This window comes from Barbus barbus (genome assembly GCF_936440315.1).
Source record: "Barbus barbus genome assembly, chromosome: 38".
Classification (NCBI taxonomy): Eukaryota; Metazoa; Chordata; class Actinopteri; order Cypriniformes; family Cyprinidae; genus Barbus; species Barbus barbus.
The window spans coordinates 8,148,468-8,171,213 of record NC_136716.1 but is presented as its reverse complement, the minus strand read 5'-3'; positions in this window follow the sequence as shown (position 1 = coordinate 8,171,213).

Here is a 22,746-nt window from a genome sequence, read left to right as displayed (position 1 = left end):
CCCAGAGCTCCCCCCAGTGGTCACACCATCAAAACCCAAAAAAGAAAATTCACATTAGAGGCAGCTTAGTAACTTTAACAGCTTTAACTGAAATACACAAAAGTCAATAACCATTCTAGTAAGAGTGACATTTTCCAACACTCCTTCTCACTCGCAAACAGAATGATCAATTAACTGTTTTAACTCCAGCCATCTGTCTCAACTTCAGGAACTTTTCTTCACTCAGTCCTTTAGTGAATATATCAGCAACCATATCTTCAGTGTTGCAATATTTCAAGTCTATGACTCCACTTGCAATTTGCTCTCGAATGAAATGGTACTTGATGTCAATGTGTTTGGCACGTCCATGAAATTTAGGGTTCTTTGCCATGCATATAGTGGACTGATTATCTTCAAACATCAACATCGGTCCTGTTTGATTTATCTTTAGATCTGTCATCAGTTGTCGCATCCAAACCGCTTCTTGAGCCGCACTTGCCAACGCCATGCACTCAGCTTCAGCAGTGGAAAGAGCTACGCATGTCTGCTTCTTACTTCTCCAACTCACAGCTGCTCCGCTGATTTGAAACATGTATCCTGAAACAGATTTACGATCATCTTGGTCTCCAGCCCAATCTGCATCTGAAAATCCAATACATTCCTTTGGCTTGTCCTTGCTATACAGCAAACCTAGATTCAAAGTGCCATTCAAGTATCTCATAATTCGTTTGACAGCCATCCAATGATGCTTTGTGGGTTTAGCACAGAATCTTGCAACATTGTTTACAGCATAAGCAATGTCTGGTCTTGTTCTTGTTGACAAATAAAGCAGACTACCAACAGCAGACTGAAATTGTGTCGGATCCAGTTTTTCTTTGTCATCAGAGAGTTTGACGAGCTTCGAGTTCATGTCTACTGGTGTGCTTACTGGCTTTGAATTTTCCATTCTGAATTTCTCCAACACATCTTTGATATATGTTGTCTGACCAATCCAGATTTCTCCAGCTTCTGGTTTTTGAACAATTTTCACACCAAGAAAATGAGTTAGCTCACCCATGTCCTTTATCTCAAATTGTTTTGAAAGCATTTTCTTCACCTCCATCATCCGTTTATCATTGCATCCAGCCAGAAGAATGTCATCAACATACACAGCAATAATGAACATCTCACCAGTTGCTGCAGTGTAAATGCAGGGATCAGCTGTAGTTTGGACAAACCCCATCTTCTTCAGCTTTTCATCTAGAACGATGTTCCAACACCTTGGTGATTGTTTCAATCCATAGATGCTGCGATTTAGTTTGCACACTAGATGTTCTATTCATTTGACAACAAAACCTTCAGGTTGTTGCATGTACACTTCTTCCTTTAGTTCTCCATTCAGGAAAGCTGTCTTGACATCCATCTGATGTAGTTTTAGTCCATGCTGTACAGCTAGAGCAAGTATTGTTCTAATTGACTCAAATCTGACTACTGGACTAAATGTTTCGTCATAGTCTGACCCAAACTTTTGTGAAAAACCTTGTGCTACTAGACGTGCTTTGTGTCTCTCAAATGTTCCATCAGCATCAACCTTGACTTTGAACACCCATTTACTGCCCACTGCTTTTCGATCTTTTGGTAGTTCTACCAGTTCCCACACATTGTTTGCATACAGAGATTCTATTTCTTTCTTCATAGCTTCCTTCCATTTCTCCTTGTCTGGACTACTAAAAACATCTTTTAGAGTTTTGGGTTCAGCTGTTTGATAATTAGTAAGTGTTGCCCACTCTCCATAATAGTCAGGTGGTTTTCTCACTCTTGTTGATCTTTGAATCTCTTCTTCTGCTGAGCCCTCACTGTAAGATTCTTGGCAGTCAAATTGCACATAACGTTTTACAGTGTCTTCCTCATTTTCAGCAGACTCCTTCTCAATTTCATGATCAGACTCATTGAATAGCACGTCTCGACTGTAGAACACCTTTGCGAGTTTTATATCATAGAGCCGATATCCTTTCATTTCTGTTCCATAACCCAGAAGGATACATTTCTTTGCTTTGGGATCTAGTTTCTTCCGTTCATCTTTGGGTATGTGAGCATGTACAGTACATCCGAATACACGTAAATGATCAACCTTTGGTTTCTCACCGGTCCAGGCTTCAAAAGGAGTCATCCCTTTCACTGATTTTGTTGGGCTTCTGTTTCTCAGATACACAGCTGTTGACAGTGCTTCCGCCCAGAACTTCTGGGGTAGCTTTGCATCCGCTAACATTGATCTCACTGCCTCCGTCAGTGTTTTATTAATTCGTTCAGCTACTCCATTTTGCTCAGGAGTCTTCGGTACTGTGAGCTCATGTCGAACTCCTCCTTTTTTCAGGAAGTTTTGAAACTCAGACGAGGTATATTCTCCTCCATTATCTGTGCGTAAGACTTTCAGTTGTCTTCCAGTAGATTTTTTCTGTCATAGCCTTCCATTCTAGGAATTTCTGAAAAACTTCATTTTTCCGCTTCAGAACATACACCCATACATAGTGAGTATTCTCATCAATGAATGTCAGAAAATATTCAGCTCCACTCAAGGATTTTGCATTCATTTTCCCACATACATCACTGTGCACTAAGCCAAGTGGTTCAACAGCTCTTTTGCGATCACTGCTTTTGAACTTGCTGCGATGATGCTTTCCTTCAGTACATGAATCACAAAAGTCTATATCTTTTGACACATCAAAGTCAAAGCCATCAACTAAACACTCATTACACAGCTTCTTCAGATTCTGTACACCTAGATGACCATATCGTCGGTGCCAGGTTTGTTCCTTAGTATCTTTATGCAAATTCACATTTTCTGTTACATGCAAATGATCACTTTCTCTACAGTTCACATAAGAGAGACTGCCATTTTTTGTTGCAACAGCAATCAGTTTTTGATTAACATCTGTGATGCAGCATCTGTTCTCTGTGAACTTGACTTTTTTTCCAGACTGAGTTACCTTGGACACACTCAGTAAGTTGTATGACAATTGTGGTACATACAAAACATCATTCAGCTTGCATTCTTTTGTCTTACCATCAGACAATGTCATCTTCAGCCGCACAACTCCACGTCCTATTGCTTCAACAGAATAACCATCTCCAAGTGTTACTTCTTGTGAGGATTCCAGGCTTTTAAACTCAACAAACTGTTTCTTGTCATTGCACATGTGACAGGTTGCTCCCGAATCTACAATCCAGCTATCCATTCTTTCATCAGAACGTGATGATAGGTCATGACTCACCATTAGTCCAACTCTCTCACTATCTGAATCACTGTCCTGTTTTTTCACTTGTGCCTTGTTTGCCTTGGGTTTATAACTCACCTTACTCTCTTTGTGGAAGTCTGTGCTTGCAAAATATTTGTTGAACTCTCTGCAGTCACGCTTGATATGTCCATACCTTCCGCAGTAGTGACACTTTGGGCCTTTTCCTCTCACAAACTGTTTTCCAGTCAGAGCTTTAACATAATCACTGGTGTTTTCAACATCGCGTTCTCTCAGTTTACGTTCTTCATGCAACAATCGTTCCGTGACAACCTCCATTCTAGGTACATCCACACTTGCTTCAAGTGCGGTGACTAACACGTTGAACGAGTCAGGTAAACTGGCTAGCAGGTGCACCACACGATCTTCCTCGTCGATATGATCTCCCACAATTGACAGTGCATCAAACGTTTCAGTCAACACCTTAATGTGCTCTTGAACTGAGTCTCCATCTTTCAATTTTAACGAATACAGTTTACGCCTCAGTGCTAGCTTATTCGCCCAAGTTTTCTTTTGAAACTGATTCAACAATTTTTTCCACATGACAGTAGGATCTTCCGGCTCTCCAATCAAATAGAGCAAAGACGGTTCTATTGACAGTACAATGGTAGCCAGCGCACGATCACTTTTAGCCATATAAATTGCTAACTTACTTGGATCAGATTGTGGAGCAGTCTCTGTACCATTTACCAAGTCCCATAGTCCATCTCTCATCAATGCCATCCGACATTGCACTTTCCACGTGGGATAGTTTGCTCCGTTTAATGAAACAATTGTCACCGTCTTGGAATCCGAGCTCATTTTTTTTTTTTTTACTCACAGTCGGTCAATATCTTCAATAAGCCTTTCAGCAGCGTCACTGTAGCGTTCGAGTCCTGGGCCCATAACCTGTTGGTTTTTAATAAAGACTCAGAGTACTCATTTTTAGTCAAACGCACAGAACAAAAAGTGCGTTCTCCTTTACTGCGTGTTCAGACAAAACGTATACAGCTCTTCTTCAATGCTAGCTAACAGAATACAAAAAATATGCCCAGAGCTCCCCCCAGTGGTCACACCATCAAAACCCAAAAAAGAAAATTCACATTAGAGGCAGCTTAGTAACTTTAACAGCTTTAACTGAAATACACAAAAGTCAATAACCATTCTAGTAAGAGTGACATTTTCCAACAGTCTGCGCGTCCTGTGTTTGATCATTAGCCATTAGCGGAGCCATCTTGGACAGTGTATCAAAATTTATGCCAGTGCATCAAAATTCAGCGCAATCAGATTGCCAAAAAGAACACAGAAAATTTTACGCTGCATTTACACATGGTAGGGAGCAGGTGTACATTTCCTTCATACCAACTAACATTTGGAAAATCTGAACACTTTCATGAATCCGAAAATTTATGTCAGAACAGCGTTACGAACAATTTACACAGTAATTTGTTTTGTTTGTGTTTCATGAATGAGGCCCATTGTGAGTGTTTCCAATGAGAAAGCTCAATTTGAGTTAGTCCCTCTTCTCGAGGGATGAGGGACAAGCATCTGAATCTCATGGTTCAGGTCCCACTGCTGCTGAGGCACAGTGTGGACTCAGATCGTGGGGTTTGCAAGTCGAGCTTGCAGAAACGTTTGAGAAGGATATAGACAATATAATCTTTCCAACCTAGCTTCAATCTCACATATGGGGAAATGTTAGAGGTAATGGCACATGCAACTAAGAGGCTTGATTTTGTCTGGACATGCGAAAGGCAGAAACCTGCCTGTGGCAGATTAGATGAGCACTTTTTGGCCGGTCATGACCTCCCCTCCCTCAGAAGTCTTCCCTTTCTTCCAGACCTCTCCATGAAGTTAGTGAGATTGTGGGACAAGCCATCTTCAGCTCAGCTGCATCTTTTTCAGCATGAGGATTGTGCTAATGCTAAGGGTGACTAAGGGTGGATCTGCAGGGATGCCCCCTGTAGAGGAGACGCTCATGAGCTATCTCTCCCAGGGTGAGGCGTCTTCTTTAAAGACTCCTGCCATCTAGACCGCTTCAGACGACCTTGCCTCTGAATGGCAAGGTGTATGTGGCGGCAGGTCAAGCTGGTGGATTCTTGTACAAAATGGCTGTGTTGCAAGCTTACCAAGCTGACTCGCTTAGAGATCTATATGAGGGCAAGGGTTTGTCCCCTGAGGCAGTCAGGAAGGATCATAAGGATCGTGTGACACTGAAGACTGGAGTAATAGAGTATATTATAAAAGCATTGCACTTTTTTTTCTTTTTTCTTTTCTTCATCGTAATAAATTCTGCCTTAGTGAGCATTAGAAGCTTCTTTCAAAAAAATAAAAAAATAAGTTATAGCTATGGCTTATTCATGACCACATTTTAGATCCAATCCTACCCGACAGCTCTCAATGTCAAATGCAGAAATGTTAATTCATGCATTTATGACCTCAAGGTTAGATTATTGTAATGCTTTATTGGGCGGTTGTTCTGCACGCTTAATAAACAAACTGCAGATGGTTCAAAATGCAGCAGCTAGAGTTCTTACTAGAACCAGGAAGTATGAGCCCGGTTCTGTCAACACTGCACTGGCTCCCTATTAAACATTGTATAGATTTTAAAATCTTGTTAATTACTTATAAAGCCCTGAATGGTTTCGCTCCTCAGTACTTCAGAGAGCTCTTATCGCATTATAGTTCTCCATGTACATTACATTCTCAAAACTCTGGCCATTTGATAATACGTAGAATATCAAAATCAACTGCGGGGGGCAGATCCTTTTTCTATTTTAGCACCCAAACTCTGGAACAATCTACCTAACACTGTTTGGGAGGCAGACACACTCTGTCAGTTTAAATCTAGATTAAAGACCCATCGCTTTAACCTGGCGTACACAACACACTAATACGCTTCTAATATTCAAATCCATTAAAGGATTGTTAGGCTGCATTAACTAGGTCAACCGGAAACCGGGAACACTTCCCATAACATGTACTTGTTACATCATAAGAAGATTGACATCTACGCTAATATTAGTCTGTTTCTCTCTTATTCCGAGGTCACCGTAGCCACCCGATCCGGTCCGTATCCAGCCCAGATGGTCACTGCAGTCACCAGATCCAGTCGGTATCCAGATCAGATGGTGGAACAGCACCCAGAGATGACCTCTACAGCCCTGAACGTCAGCGGAGACCAGGACAGCTAGATGTGCCCCATAGACAAATCCCCAGTGAGGACCTCGCCACTTAGGCAGCTATCGGGAAAAGACCACTGGAATCAGTTGAGCCCTTACAATTTGACTTTGCTGCACTTGGAATTGAACTGCTGATTCGTTTGGCCAGAGGAGAAATGGCCCCCCGACTGAGCCTGGTTTCTCCCAAGGTTTTTTCTCCATTCTGTCACCGATGGAGTTTTGGTTCCTTGCCGCTGTCGCCTCTGGCTTGCTTAGTTGGGGACACTTCATTTCCAGCGATATCGTCGACCTGATTACAAAGACACTATTTAAACTGAACTGAGCTGAATGATGACATCTCTGAATTCAATAATGAAATATCTTTAACTGAAAATCTTTTTTTTAATCTTTTCATTTTACATTATTGACACACTATTTTCCTTTTTTGATATTGTGCAGTTGCTTTGACATAATTTGCATTGACTTGACTTGACCTTAATGGACTCAAGGCTAAGATGAACTAACATTGAACAGTTGTTTGACATTAACAAAGATTAATAATACTGTGTCAAATATATTGCCCATTGTTAGTTAATTTTAGTTACATAAATTAATAATGTTCACTACCTTACTGGAACCTTGGGACCTCACTGTAAAATGTTACCATTGAATCTGTACTTAATAGACAGAGAGCCTTTGCTACATCCTTATTATTTGGACATTTAATTTGATAGAGCCATTACATAGTAATGGTATATACTTCATAATGTATGAACTTCTTAATAATCTCTTCTTAAAAGCATATGCAAGTTTAGTGTCATATTAATTGGTTGTCGAATTTCTTCTGTGCTGAGGCCCTAGATGCTTTTTAGGTTGGAGGCCACTCAACCTTCTTCTCTCTAACTATCTTTTGTCTCCAGAAATTATGGATATTTTTATGGATATGTCAACTTCTGTGGATGTCACAAGTGAAGAGGCACCTCAACTCATGAACTTATGACACCTGCTTACGAGCTGTAGAATTAGTTATGATGATAATAATGAATGCTATGTCTTAATGGTTATTAATGTTGAAGAGTTGAAAATATGCCATATTTAGAGACATTTCTAGAATTGTCCAAGCTATCAGAATATTAGATATCTGTAAATACAACATCTTAAATTGATTTTGCATAAAAGCTCCAGTCTTCTGAGTTACTTCACTAATTATCTGTAGCACTGCAGACTGCTGAAATCGGAATTGTGGGAAATGGATTACACTTGGTCCAAGTAAAATTATTCTCTCAATTGATTTCAACTCAACTGTGACTTTTTTGGTCTGAATGGAAAGGCACTGTTTGATAGAATGACCCTGAAAATAACCTCAAGAAAAAGTGATTATATTTTCCATACAAAAAAAAAAACCTTTGAAACTTATAAATGCATATGTATCATTAATGGCCTTTCACAATTCACTTCTTACTCGGCTACAATATAAATGAATATTTTCCCTTGGTGTGACTCTAACATGCTGCTCTAAGGAGACGGGCTGAGTGATGTTAAACATGATGGCCCCCAGCCTCGTCTGTAGTGCTGATAATGAGCAGACTAGGGGATTATCTCTTCCATATTAAATCAAGCTATAATAAACAACATTTTTTCGAGGTATGAAAAAAAGCTATTCCAGTTTCTGTGGTTTAACACTAGTTTTGTACTTTTATATATTTACCTATAAAGGAAAATACACTTTTTAATTATACTACTTTGGCGATCATAAGATATGACCAGCAGGCACACATATACTCACATTTAGAAAACAGTATTTCAGTCTTTTTACTTCAAAATTTTATGTTTAATTCATTGTGTTACTTGCAATTTCTATGTAATTAATTGCAAAGTGTACTAGCAATTTCTGAATGAAAATGACTGTTTCAGTGCACTTTAATTTACATTTTAAAATAAAATGTAAGTTAACGCTTTATTTCGATAGTCCATTTCCGACATTCTACTAACATTAAGTAACTTTGCAACTACATGTCAACTAGCAGTCATTAGAGTATTAGTAGACTGTCTGCTTAATAACTACTAACACTTTATTTTAATGGGTCCACAACATAAAACATAATGACTATGAGAAACTTTGCAAGTATATGTCAGCTTATTCTAATAACCCTAAACCTACCCTAAATGTGTACTCTCAGAGTTAGTAGACATGAAGTTGCAAATTAATGAGAATTAGTTGACATGCAGTTGACATGTAGTTACAAAGTTAATTATAGTTAGTAGAATGTCTAAAGTGGACTATCAAAATAAAGTGTATTTAAATTTAGATTAAAAGTTTAATATTAATTGCCAAAATATAATTGCTTACATGTTATGCATTAACGATATAATATATCTAATTAATATAAAATAAAATATAATTAATAATAGCTGCACAATTTTGTCACTGTGAACTGCTTTAATTTGGAGTAAGAGCTAAAGGGGTAAAAAAGGATAAATATAATTTTATTGTGTCAAGTTGTATGTCACTTTGCTCATAGATGATTGATACAGGTTTTGATTGCGATTTCTTATCCAGAATAAACCCTAGGTCTCACTTTACATTAGGTGGCCTTAACTACTATGTAAATACATAATAAGTACAAAGTACTTATTGTATTCATATTATATTGCGAAACACTTTTGCTGCTATTGAGATGGGATACGGGTTAGGGACAGGTTTGGTGGTGAATGGGTCAACAATGCAACTATAAATGTAAATACAGAAATTAATTACAGATGTAATTACATGCAGGTATATATATATATATATATATATATAACTATATATATATAACTATATATATATATATATATATATATATTTTTTTTTTTTTTGTATTGTCAAGTATGGTGACCCATACTCGAAATTGGTGCTCTGCGTTTAACCCATCCAAGTGCACACACACAGCAGTGAGTAGTGAACACACACACACACACACACACACACACCCACACCCACACCGTGAACACACACTAACTGTCCTCTCCAAACTAGACCTCACAGCCGCCTCATCGTCCATCACGACCACGTATATACATATATATATATAACTATATATATATATATATATATATATATATATATATTATATAACTATATATATATATATATATATATAACTATATATATATATATATATATATATATATATATATATATATAACTATATATATATATATATATATATATATATATATAACATGATTAATTTATGTATGATTAAAGTTTAAATGTAAGTACATAGTAGTTAAGATCAACTAATATAAAGTGGCGCAGATTAGCCAATTTACCATCTTTGTTCAAACTAAACAGAAACTCAGATGAGATTTATACATCACCTGAAAGCTTTCCATTGATGTATGGGTTGTTATGATAGGACAATATTTGGCTGATATACAACTATTTGAAAATCTGGAATCTGAGGGTGCAAAAAAAGAAAAATCTAAATATGGAGAAAATCGCCTTTAAAGTTGTCCAAATGAAGTTCTTAGCAATGCATATAACTAATCAAAAATTAAGTTTCGATATATTTACAGTAGGAAATTTACAAAATATCTTCATGGAACATGATCTTTACTTAATATCCTAATGATTTTTGGCATAAAAGAAAAATCAATATTGACCCATACAAAGTATTTTTGGCTATTGCAACAAATATACCCCAGCGACTTAAGACTAGTTTTGTGGTCCAGGGTCACAAATAGACCACAACATTATTCTAACTCATGCTCAAGCAGTATGAAATCCCAATTAAATAATTCCCCATTAATTAAATCCCAAAAAGACTTCTGGGGACTGCAATATGCTCTCTCTGACTGAAACATGGCTGACCCTGTTAGTACTTTCAAGCAGTGCAGACAGCCAATTGTTTCTCAGTAGACCCTAGGGATAGAACATCAGAAGCCAGTAAATCAAGGGCATGTCTTATTGTCAACAGAAAATAGTGACACAATCAATGCTGTGACTTTATCTGGACATTTCTCCTTAATCCCTTAAGAGCCCCCTCCTGTCCCCACTTTACACTCATGACTGTATGGCCACTTTCAGCTCAAACCACATTGTAAAATTGCTGACAACACAGTATTGGTGGGCCTGACCAATACCGCACAATACGAATTAACAATACATCATATGCAAATATGATAAACAATTCAATGATAAATCTTAATGGAAAGAATAATGATTGGAAAGACTGAAGCATAATAGTAGAGATGACATCTGCACCATTCTCATGTCTAAGAGTGAGTTCAAAAGATCTAATTCTATAAGGGGGTGAATCTTGGGTCCCGGGGTTCTCAACTTTGGCTCTCAAGGTCCACTTTCCTCCATAGTTTTTCACCAGCCTTGATCACCTGCATATAACTTTCTAGTAATCCTGAAGACCTTGATTGGCTTGTTCACATGTTTGATCAGGGTTGGAGCTAAACTCTGCAAGAAAGTGGACCTCAAAGTTGAGAACCCGTACTTTAGTTGGTGATATCTTCAAACTGACTTTTGTCCTTAAAGTCTGTGTAAATTCAATATTAAATGTGTGTTCTGAGTTTGTCACACCACAGAAAAATGTGTTATTAACCACCCAGCCAAATTTGAATGCTTTAAAAAAAAAAAAGCCAAGTAAAAAAATAAGGTATCAAAATCTTGAAAAAATATGCTCTCAAACGCTGGGGGCGTGTCCGCTGGCGGCGCTGAAACCCCGCCCACTCACAGGAAAGCATGCCGTCTCTCTCAACTGTCTTCTTCTAGCAGCTTATTTAATAAGGAGACCGAACTGTTTTGTAAATTATCACAACCAGGTATTATGCATTAACGTGATGAAGGCATAGCTAACTAGCAAATTGTAGGCTGTAGTAACCAACAGTAATGACAGTAACTCGCGATTGAGCCATGAACCACTGATGCTAATGCGCTCTAGTTATTGTGTTCGACTTGAAGCAGCGTTGCAGAACGATCGGTGTATAACATCAAAGTACCACGAGAGCGATTCGAAAGCATCAGGATCGTCTGCTCTCTGTAGCTCTCACTGTACTTTGATGTCACACACACTGCTTCAAGCACTGCTTCAAGTCGAGCACACGTGTTGGGAAAGGGGCAGTGCTCCGTGGCTCGATTGCGTCATCGAGTCCTGATTTAGCCCCGCCCAAAAAATCCTGATCAGGAAAATGGTGAAAAACTGTTTAATGGTCTAACTCCACAATTAAGTACTACATAGTTCACAGTCTTTGTAACATGTTTCAGCAATGTATTTCTAACATTTATAATATGTTTACAAACAATTCTCAGAATTGACTTTACACAGACTTTAAAGCAGGGGTTCCCAGCCATCCTCCTGGAGAGCTACTGTCCTGCAGAGTTCAGCTCAAACCCTCAATCAAACAAACCTGAACCAGCTAATCAAGGTGTTCAGGGTTACTTGAAAACAAGTTATTTTATGGCTCACACGGGGGAGATTAGAGTTTAACAACCGTATAACAACAGGTGAACTAAGAAACAGGTTGTTCAGATGCAATATTTTAATGAAGCACCAAACACTTTGGTATAAAGACAATATAAAAAATCTATGAGAATAAAAAAAAAGAAACAGGAACTGAGCATACCAACATTACTGTCAAGGTGGGACAGGACCTGACAAAGAACACTAGCAACACAGGGGCTAAATAAACAAGAAATGAACATGACACAGCAAGCCGAATACAAGATAATAGACAAAAAAAAAAAAAAACTACACATCAAAAAGAAGAAACAAAACGATATCCCCCCCCCCCCCCCCCCCCCCCCCCAAAAAAAAAAAAAAAAAACACATGCGATGATCTGGGCTTTTTGAGGATGATGTGATTGTCTCCCAAATCCGATCAGAAAACAAAGTTCGTAAGTCACCACTGAAGACCAGATAGTTGTTATGGACATTGGTCTGCATGATTGTTTCAGGAGAAAAAAGCAAACAACTGAAGCAGAAACAACAGAATTATCAGTTAGAATCAAGGAGAATTACTTTTCACAAGGGATGTACAGGCAATTCTGTCAGCATTATCACCATTGCTGTCTTAAATTGGAAATATTTAAATTTCTTAAAACAGTTATCAAAACACCTTTAGTTGTATTGTCAGTCGCAGCAAAAGAGACCACCTCGTAATATTTATTATTGCATCTATGAACATCATCCTTCCATAAATGAGCTTTCTGGATCAAAGCAATGTCAAACTTTTTTTGTTGTAGTAGTTGTAAAAAACTTGTACGTTTATGGGGGACATTTAAACCATTGACATTACAACTTATTATATTAATTTCAGTCATTACTATCAAACAAATAAGTGAACTGAACAAATGAGAGAAAATTATACCACTGCAAATGAATTAACTAAAGTCTGCCTTTAAAAATCCATTAACATAAAGAAAACCTACCCCATAAAAACCTGAACCTTGCATGTGTGTGATGACACACACAAACCAGGATGAAGACGAGAGAGCTGACTTTGAGAGAAATGCAAGCAATTTGGATGCTAAAAGAAAAGAGGAAGTCAATTAGAGCTATAGCAAAAACAAAGGGCATGGAGAAATCAAGAGTTTGGAAAACCACCAGTGACACCAGCAACCAACAATGTGAATCGGCAACAACCTGATCGGCTGAGAAAACAACAGTAGATGATAACAGACAAATCATAAAAGCTGTGAAAATGAATCCTAAAAGACGTGTCTGTAAAATCACCAAAAACTTCCAGAAAGCTGGGGTGATGCTCTGACAATTTACTGTCCTCAGGAGACTTTGACACAGAATTACAGATGCTACACAGCAAGATGCAAACCTCTGACCAGCACCAAAAATAGAAAGGCAAGATTAGAGTTTGCAAAAAAGCACAAAGGTGAGCCAGAAGAGTTTTGGAACTGTGTTTATGGACCGATGAGCAAAGATGAACCTTTATCTAAGTGATGGGAAAGCAAAAATGTGGAGAAAAAAGGGAACTGCAATGATCCCAAGCATACAGCCTCATCTGTAAAGCATGGTGGAGGTATTGTCATGGCATGGGCATGCATGGCTGCCTCTGGAACAGGCCCTCTCAACTTTACTGATGACTTAATGTATGATGACAGTAGCAGAATGAATTTGGAAGAGTACAAAACCATCATGCCTACCAATATTCAAGAAAATGCCACCAGATTAATTGGGAAATGCTTCATATTGCATCAGGAAAATGACCCAAAACACCCTGCCAGTTCAGTCAAGGAATTTATAAGGGCAAAGAAATGGAAAGTCTTAGATTGCCCAAGTCAATCTCCAGATTTAAATCCGATTGAACATGAATTTCACCAGCTGGAGAGGAAAGGCAGAAACTCCCTTACAACAAGCAACAATAGGAATTGGCTGCATTAAAGGCTGGGGAAAGCATTTCAAAGGATGAGACCAAGATTCTGGTGATGTCTATGGGTCACAGACTCCCTGCTGTGATTGTGTGCAAGGGATCTGCAACTAAATAATAGCTTTTAATCTTTTATATCTGCCTTATGTTCAACTGTTCCAATACTTATGCTCACATCAATGAGTGGGATGAACTCGAAAAGTGCTGTTCTTTTTATTTGGTAAAAAATATATGTTGAAAAGGCTAATAATAAAATGTGACATTCTGTAGATTTGTCTCATATTCATATTTTAATCATATTTGCAAATCTCTTGACTCCACAGCCAACAGAGCAATTTTGTCTTTACTGTTCCAATATTTATGGAGGGCACTGTGTATATATATATATATATATTGTGGCGGGAGGAGCCAACGACAGACACAGTGGGCGTGGCGTCAAGCCTCGGAGAGGTTTTTATTAAACAATATTTAAAATAAAGTGTCCAAAGGGGGAAAAGTGTCCAAAATAAACAGGGATCTGGTGTCCTCGTTGTGCTGCGGGGCTCGTGAAGGAGGGCAGTGTTCAGGAGGGAAGGGTCCAGGTAAGGGGCGGAGTCCGGCGGCCGCACGCGCTCCCGTCTGGAGGTCCCGGGGCGCGGGTGACGGCGGCTTCTGTGGCGGCTTCGTCCAACTCCTTAATCCCCGGGTGCTCGACGGGATTCCACGGGTCGGCGTCCTACCGGGCTGCGGGTCCGGCCGCTCGCGTCTCTGGCGGCGGCGGGTAGTTCCCTCTACGCTCCCTTTCCTGGACCCACGAGGACACCAGCGTGCATGCACTGGGAAGAGACCGGTCTCCCGAGGAGAGGCGCGCTCGGAGTTTAAACGGCGGCGGTGATGAGGCTCTATTCACGTCAGGTGCGCCTCATCACACGCCGCCAGCCCTGGCTGTTTCAGCGCCCCTCCTCTCTCTCACACACCCACTCCCGTCGGGAGCCTGGTGAAGGGCGGCGAATAAGGGACGGGGTGGTGATGATGGACAGGGGGGAGGCAGCCGACTCGTCACAATATATATATATATATATATATATATATATAAATAAATGCAATAATAATATAATTTTTTTTTTGTCTCTTAGAAATGCACATTTGACATTGAGTTGACAGTAGTAGTTTGAGTTAGGATGCAGATGTAAATTTATGTTCATTATCAAAATCAGTAACATCTATAAAAATTGCAACAACCTCCTTTTTATATGGTGAAATTTTATTTTTCAGACTGTTTGAGGTTTATTAAAATTAACCATTGTTCTTCCTAGCATACATTACATGTACATGTAGCATACATTTACATCATGATAACCAGAGTTAAATCCACACATATAGCATCTCAGTACTGTGGTAAAAATGCAACTATATGGTTTCTAGGTATAGCCTATTTATATGTAAAACAGTAGTCTAAATACATTTATTATAAATGCACAAACGCTAGCCCCACATTTCTGCCACAATACCATGGTGCAGTTAGTGTTACTACAGTAAATCTATGGTAAACGATGGCGATTTGTAGATTGAAAAGCCTTCTGACTGTATCGTTGCACACAGTGTTCTGCTGTTTGTCAATGCTGGTTTATCTGGATTTAAACTAGTTTATATCAGTTGACTGATATCGACTGATACTAGTTTATACCAGTCATTTGTGTTCTTTGCTGAATTCCAGCGCTTCTCACTGAATCTCACAGCGCTGTTTAGTGGTTGCGTGATCGGTGAGTAAACACATCTGCTCTAGTCAGCTCGCTCTGAGCTGCCCCGCTGTTTGAACCGAGTGGATATGGTTCGTGTGGCGCGGTTCAAACGAGTAGCGCTGTTTTGTTCCAATTTTGCCGCATAAACATTAAATTTAATATTTATCGAACTTGGTTTTTCGAGGAAAATTATATCACTATATAATTATAGTTATCGTTTTATCGGCCAGCCCTACCTCAAAGTTCAGCTTAGCTTCAGTGCCCACTGAAGCTAAGCAGGGTTGAGCCTGGTCAGTACCTGGATGGGAGACCTCCGGTGAAAACTAGGGGTGCTTCTCAATTCTTATTTGTGCATCCTCGTTTCCTTTCCTTGCGTCCTTTCCTCGCATCTTAGCTCCACCCCTTCAGGATACGAGGGAAGGATGCACATAAAAGACGCGAGGATGGAGGAATTGAATCAAGTGAAATGATATATCCTCGCTCCCTTTAGCATCACTTTAGAGCGTCATCAGCTGCGCAAAATGGATCTGCCCTTATGTTGTTAACGTTTTTTTTTTAAGACTTTCAAAATAAACATTAATAAAGCAAGATGCCCTGTTCAAATATATGACATGTATGGTTTATTTAAATTGCAAAGGTAAAATATCAATTCAAAATTATTACAACAGATGAGAAGGGGGAGGAGAATTTACACGTGCGTCAGGTTTTTCGATGAAAAAGACTTCCGCATAGGATACACCTGTGTATCCTCGCTCATAGCTCCTTTGGAAGGCTCCTCACTCCTCGTTCCTCGCCTCCTCACGGTGCAATTAGAGAATTGAGATGTCCTTCAAGATGGCTAAGCTCGATCGGTTTCCGGGTCATAGGATGGAGGACGGAGGAGTGAGGAAGCGAGGAGGGATATTGAGAAGCACCCTAGGTTGCTGTTGGAAGAGGTGTTAGTGAGGCCAGCAGGGGGTGCTCACCCTGTGGTCTGTGTGGGTCCTAACGCCCCGGTATAGTGACGGGGACACTATACTGTCAAAAAGCACTGTCTTTCGGATGAGACGTTAAACCGAGGTCCTGACTCTCTGTGGTCATTAAAAATCGCATGGCACTTCTCATAAAGAGTAGGGGTGTAACCCCGGTGTCCTGGCCAAATTACCTCTACTGGCCCTGTCTATCATGGCCTTCTAATAATCCCCATACACTTGATTGGCTCAATGACTCTCTCTCCTATGCACCTGTAGCTGGTGTGTGCTGAGTGCACTGGCGCCGTTTTGCTGTGGCTGCCATCGCATCATCCAAGTGGATGCTGCACACTGGTGGTGGTTGAGGAGAGACCCCCTCACATGATTGTAAAGCGCTTTGGGTGTACAGCAATACACAATAAAGCGCTACATAAATGCATAATTCATTAATTAATTAATTAATTCAAAGTATATCTGCTCCCGCGTCCCCGCTGTGAACTCTGGCGGGCGCGCCCCCCAGGTTGGGAACCACTGCTTTAGAACACCACCATTAGCCCTATTATAAGAGAACAGAATAACTTTGAATTTACACAAGTAATAAAGTGGGGTAAAAAAAAAAGAGTATGTATACTTTCCATAATGAGAAAACACGGCGCCGATGATGGCAGGATGTGCGTTGCTCTTCAGTGTCCGTGTTGTTTTTGTGTTGTTTTGACAAACAAGGATTTTTCTAACTCTGCTGCTCTGTGTTTCACGGAAACCTGGCTGAATGGCGACATACCGGACAGCGTGCTACATCTGCCTAATTATCAGCTGATCAGAGCAGATCGGGACACGGAATCAACGGGGAAATTGCGCGGCGGCGGGATGTGCTTTTACATCAATGAGAGGTGGTGTACAGATGTAACTGTGTTAAAGAAGATGTGCCGTTCAGATCTAGAAACGCTCTTCATTAACTGCAAGCCGTTCTATTCTCCGCGGGAGTTCTGCTCGTTCATTCTCGTGAGTGTTTACATTCCACCGCAAGCGCACGTGAGCACAGCTTTACAGAAACTCGCTAATCTGATCACAGAGAGTGAGCAACAACACCCAGACTCTGTTTTAATAATTCTCGGGGACTTTAATAAAGCAAATCTCTCCCACGAACTGCCTAAATACAGACAGCACATCAAATGTCCCACCAGAGACAGTAATATATTGGATCACTGTTACACAACAATAAATGATGCATATCACTCGGTTCCACGAGCAGCTTTAGGACTCTCTGATCACTGTTTGGTTCATCTTATTCCGTCCTACAGGCAGAAACTTAAGTCTGCAAAGCCTGTATTAAGATCTGTTAAAAGATGGACTAACGAAACAGAGCGGGATCTACAAGCCTGTTTCGACCTCACTGATTGGACTGTTTTTGAAGCTGCTGCAAATGATCTGGACGAGCTCACAGAGACTGTAACATCTTATATCAGTTTCTGTGAGGATATGTGCATTCCTACCAGGACTCATCTATTCTACAACAATGACAAACCATGGTTCACTGCCAAACTCAGACAGCTCCGTCAGGCCAAAGAAGCTGCTCACAGAAAGAGGGATAAAGTCTTGTACAAACAGGCCAAATACACACTGGAAAAGGAGATCAGAGCGACAAAGAGGAATTATTCTGACAAGCTCAGGAAAAAATTATCTTCCAGTGCTCCTGCTTCAGTGTGGATAGGAATGAAGGATATCACCAGTTATAAGACATCATCCCCAGCACTCTGGAGAATCAACACCTGGCAGACGACTTAAACGAGTTCTTTTGTCGTTTTGAACGATCACCCCACACCCGTCCTGAACACCTCTTCACACAACCATTAACACCTCCAGCAACCCCTCTCTCCCCCACATCTACAATTCAAATCAGCGATGAAGATGTGTGCCAGGTCTTCAGGAAAAACAAAAGAAGGAAACCACCAGGTCCAGACGGTGTGTCACAAGCCTGCCTAAAAATCTGTGCTGATCAGCTGGCCCCCATCTTCACACAGATCTTCAATAGATCACTGGGAGCTGTGTGAAGTCCCCTCATGCTTCAAACGCTCCACCATCATCCCCGTCCCAAAGAAACAAAATTACTGGACTTAATGACTACAGACCTGTGGCCCTAACGTCTGTAGCCATGAAATCATTTGAAAGACTGGTTTTGGCTTATCTGAAGGACATCACTGGACCCTTACTGGACCCCCTGCAGTTTGCCTACAGAGCAAACAGGTCTGTGGATGATGCAGTCAACATGGGACTGCACTTCATCCTGCAGCATTTGGACAGACCAGGGACATGTGAGGATCATGTTTTAAAACCATCATCACGGAAACCCTTCAAAATAAACTAACCCAGCTCTCCGTCCCCACCTCCGTCTGCCAGTGGATCAACAGCTTCCTGACAGACAGACAGCAGTTAGTAAAGCTTGGTAAATTCACATCCAGCACCCGCACCATCAGCACTGGAGCTCCTCAGGGCTGCGTTCTCTCCCCACTGCTCTTCTCCCTCTACACCACGACTGCACCTCTAAAGACCCCTCTGTCAAGCTCCCGAAGTTTGCAGATGACACCACACTGATCGGCCTCATCCAGGACGGTGACGAGTCTGCTTACAGACAGGAGGTTAAGGAGCTGGCTGTCTGGTGCAGTCTCAACAACCTGGAGCTTAACACGCTCAAAACTGTGGAGATGATTGTGGACTTCAGGAGAAACACCCCTGCTCTCCCCCCACTTACCATCATGAACAGCACTGTGACTGCAGTGGAGTCATTCAGATTCCTGGGCACCACCATCTCTCAGGACCTGAAGTGGGATATTCACATTGACTCCATTGTGAAAAAGGCCCAGCAGAGGTTGTACTTTCTTCGCCATCTGAGGAAGTTCAACCTGCCACAGGACTTACTGAAACAGTTCTACTCTGCCATCATTGAATCCATCCTCTGCACTTCTATAACTGTCTAGTTCAGCTCAGCGACCAAATCTGATCTCAGAAGACTACGGAGGGTAGTCCGGACTGCTGAGCGAATCATTGGTACAACCCTCCCCACTCTCCAAGAACTGTACTCATCCAGAGTGAGCAAAAGGGCTGGTAAAATCACTCTAGACCCCTCACACCCAGCACACTCCCTCTTTGAACTGTTACCATCTGGTCGACGCTACAGAGCTCTGTGCACCAGAACGACCAGACACGGGAGCAGTTTCTTCCCTTAGTCAATACAGCTCATGAACACTCAACAATAAATGTGGAACACACAACTAATACATTATCCATTCACCACACTCACTTATTTCATTTTTATTTTTCTCATTTCTAATTTGCACATACTTGACCTGTACATACATAGTTGTCTATATTATATATTGTTTTTTTTTTTGCTGCTTTGTACATTGGTTATTGGCTATTTGTTGTTATTTTGTTTTTATTATCCGTGTCCTGTCCTGTTGCTGTCTTTCTGTTGCACTGTGGAGCTTCTGTCACTACAACAAATTCCTTGCATGTGTAAACATACTTGGCCAATAAAGCTCATTCTCATTCTCATAAGTAATTGCATTGGGTACATAGAAAATTGTTCATTAGTGATACCAAGTTTCCTAGCTTACATGAAGAACTGCCAGTAGCTGATTGTCACATGAAGTTCTAGAATAGTAAATCAGAAGTCTATTCACTCAGTATTATCAAACCCTTATGCCACATCCATCCCAGGAGAATGAGGAGCGGGAATCGAGCTCAGGAACTGATGCGCTTCGTCCGGTGAGTGCATTAGTTTGGTCTTGCTGTTTCATGATGATCTTCAGAGTAGCTGGATACTGAAGAAAGGTCTACAGACCTGCCTCTTTCAATTCCTTCCGTATTGTACGGTAGGAGCTCCGCTTTCTTTGTCATCGCGGGAGAGAAGTCGGGGAAGAAGCCCAACATCGCACCATCACCAGCTTTTACAGGATCCTTCTCGGCCCCTACTGGTAGTCCCAGCAGCCGGAGATTACTGCTTCTGCTGCGGTCTTGCTGCGGCCGATCACTTTTTTCTGCTCTCTCTGTTCCCCTATTAAAAAGTAAACTTTAGAACATATATTCTGGTAATATACATGAAGCTCAGCTAATGTGCGTCTTGGTTCATGAAATCACGTGATCACGTTATCCCTTTTTAGTCGCATTATTGAAGTGCAGTACAGACATGTACACACCTTAATCAAACTATTACCATTGTGTAGGACTTTTCGCCGCATTTTGCGACAGGATACACGTGTGGCAGTGGTAAACCGTTTGACGGCAAATAAAAGAGCTTCAACACCACCGTCGTCTGTATGCACGCACAAATAATTAACTGCACTTGAAGCTTTCATAAAATTAAAAATGAAACACCCAAATCTGTATATGGCATCATCACGAAGACAAACTATATGTTGATACGTGAAATTCTGGAGGGGACGTCGGATGGCGTCGCGTGGTGACGTAATGACGTGTGCCATTAATCGATCTATGTACTATAACATGTAAAACGGGAACATGAAAGGACTATTCTAAAAGCAACTCATGTAAACACCTTAATCATAATGTCTTATTCAGAATAAGGCAAATAATTAGATTACTGATGTCCATGTAAACGTAGTCACTATCTTCTGAAGCTAAACAGTGGTGTGTCTAATAAAATTGCTAATATTTTAAACTGTACCTATAAACCATCTCTTTCAGTTAACTGGGAAAGGTGTGCCACCTCTGATGTGCCACTGGAATGGAAAAGCTCCAAAATGTAATCTCATCATTGCAGTACCCTTTCAGTAAACACCCCTTTTTCTGATACTCCACCTGAGAGGTACTAGGAGGCAGCAACAGATACAGCCGCACTCTAAGTCTCCGTTCATTGCATGTATAGGTTTGTGTTCCAAGCGTTGTCCTTATAAATTTGATTCATTAGTGTAGCTTCTTTTTTGAGGGCATAGGTTTGCCAAATAGGGAAGGACCACTACTGGAATGTATTACTATCCCTCTCTATTGCTGTCAGGAACATATACAAGGAAGGATAGCATTTACAATGCAATGTTGTCACATACATTTCCATATTTGGTTTCAGTAATCCATTTTAGACCCCATCTCCACCTGTATTAAGCAGTGATAGATGCCTTTATTTTTTATCAAAATAATTAAATTATTGCAATATACTATACATTTATATTACATGATTTCACTCAATCGATAAGATGAACAATAAAGATGTTTGAAATGTGCATCTAATTCATGAAATAATAACTTATGATTATCAAATTATTTAAATGCAATTATAATAATAAACGTTTCACATACATAGCACAAACTGATGAGACCGTGGCTTGTAATTCACAGCCAATGATTGCTTGATCCATATGCTCTCACATTTAAATAGTCTGCTTCAGTATATGCTATAAGCTAGCATCTCACTGCATCAGAGTTCTCTCACTGAGCAGCTGCAGGTCATACATATTCACTACAGTGTGTCTTAGCAGTAGAAAGTTTACAGCAAGAGCAGCAACTTTACCTTCCATTCCAGATCTGTTAATAGTAAAATATATTCTGAGAGTTGTCATAACTAAACTTAAATTTAGCAATTTAAACAATGCAGCTATAATTATGACTTGTTACTACCCAGCAATATTCTGATGACCATTAGATGACTTCATCCTTTCATCTGCAACACATTAGTTTATGACTACATTGCAACAATGTCTTGAAAAAGTCTCTTTTTGAAGAATATTTTCTAAAGTTCCAGAAATTACTCAAAATGTCCTAACAAATGCAGCTAATTATTCCCATGGAGAACATTATGACAAGATATGTTGATCTCTAGATACCGTTCAGTCGTTTGCTTATTTTTAAGACATATTATAGCAAATTGGATATTGTTTGGGAAATGCACAAAATTTATCAAACATTTTACTTAAACTGATGTTGTTTAAAATTTATTATCTTTGTAGAGATACTTGCCTATAATTTGTCATGCCTCAGTGACAAATATATATAATGTTTCTTTGTGAATCGGGCACAAGAGAAATCTCTATTCATAAAAAAAGGATAGTGCTGGTCCTTCATTGTGACTTGGTAAGTCACATTCAAAGCCGTTGTAAAATACTCTATAAACACATACCCACAATCTCTTTACATCAGTCTAACATTTTAGAAAAGCAATAAGTCCTGTGAAGCTGTGATTTATAGTCATTTTAGAAAAGTTAAGCTGGTGTTCCGCTCTGTGCTTAACAAAGGCCCTAAACTGTTTTAAAATCATTATAAAATCACAACTTATTGCTTTATTAAACAGTTAGTA